The following is a 1,513-nucleotide window of genomic DNA, read 5'->3' on the forward strand; positions in this document are numbered from 1 at the left end:
ATTTAACGTTAACGTTAAGCATTTATTTAGGGAGCTAGCCAAGTAGCCTAACGTTAGCCTGCCTAACTGACTGAGCTCTTAACGTGAAATCACCAACCTGAAACACCATCCGTCAGTTCACTGGGCGATGCTGTTGCTTGAACGGAGCTGGGTGGTCTTTTGAAAAACTTTCTAATATCCATAACGTTTCAACAACATGTAGTTCTACACAAAGTGTTTTATCACAGACTGTAAAAGTGACAGACATGGCGTAGCGTTGTCAAGGCAGCATTTTCACTGGATCTAAACAAATCAATCTTACCATTGAAATCATCATAGCGGATAGCCCAGAGACCTGGCATGGATCGTGTAGCAAGTCAAATGATTTTCCAGTATTGGGCTTTGAAAATAAGGGATATATTTCCTCAGTAATAGAGCATTTTGTGACATTTATAGAGAAACCGAGGGGAAGTTATATTGGAAATAAGAGTTGCCGGGAATTTAAAACACTAAAAAAAAGATTCGGGGCTTAAGCCCGCTAAGCCACCCCCTAGCTCCGCCACTGCTACAAAAAAGCATTGTTGTTGACAATGACAATACTTAATGATCACAATTAGAAATTGTTAGTGTACCTAATATTGATTTATACCTTATAGCAAGTAGTAGGCTAAGTGGCGCTTTGCATACCCCCCCAAAAAAAAAAGGGCTGCTGCTTGATGTCGTGTTGGTAGTAAAAAATATTGTGGAGGTAGTAAAAAAGGTAGTAAAAAGTAGTAAATTCAACTCTATGATTCCTGCATATACCCTGTACTCGCACCCATGGCCGTATCTCGACAAAATGTTTAAGTTTACTGAACGGATGAACGATTCCTATTGTTTTAAATGCATGCTTTGTTTGCCGAAAGTAAACCACATCACTGCATACAAAAATTCGCCTAAATTAGATTTAAGCATGAAGTAGGCTGTGCTACACACACACCTACCTTACTTGCCCTCAGAAACCATGAGCCACTGTTGGACCTGTGATGTAAAGTTGCTTGAATGTTGCTTTCATGTCAAGCCAGTTTGATAGAAAATAAACATTTTCTTTCTGTCAGTTGGGTTTCTTCATTCTGTAACATTCTATAATCCTTTATTCTGCAGCTTAGGCTATACAAGCTAGTCAGGGGCATGCATTTAAGTGTTAAACCTTACACATGTAATTTCAAATTGTACTTTAATACTTAAGTATTTTTAAAATCAAGTACTTCAGTACTTTCACTTAAGTACAATTTTGAATATGCAACTTTTACTTGTATCGGAGTAACATTTGACCAGTAGTATCTGTACTTTGACTTAAGTACTGAAATTGAGTACTTCGCCCACCTCTGTACACATACACACACAGAAGCACCCACACACATCCACGAGTTTGCACACCCATGTATACCCATGTATGCGCACTGATGCACTCATGCACACATAACAAAATCCACTTTCCCTCTGAGACCTGCACCTGACTTTTTGAAAGTTTAGTAAGCAATTTATCTTAAAA

The sequence above is a fragment of the Alosa pseudoharengus genome, unplaced genomic scaffold, assembly GCF_046254945.1.
Source record: "Alosa pseudoharengus isolate Yale_2024_CS ecotype anadromous, Long Island Sound unplaced genomic scaffold, YU_APseudo_1.1 YU_APseudo_1.1_scf_1, whole genome shotgun sequence".
In the NCBI taxonomy this organism is placed as follows: Eukaryota; Metazoa; Chordata; class Actinopteri; order Clupeiformes; family Clupeidae; genus Alosa; species Alosa pseudoharengus.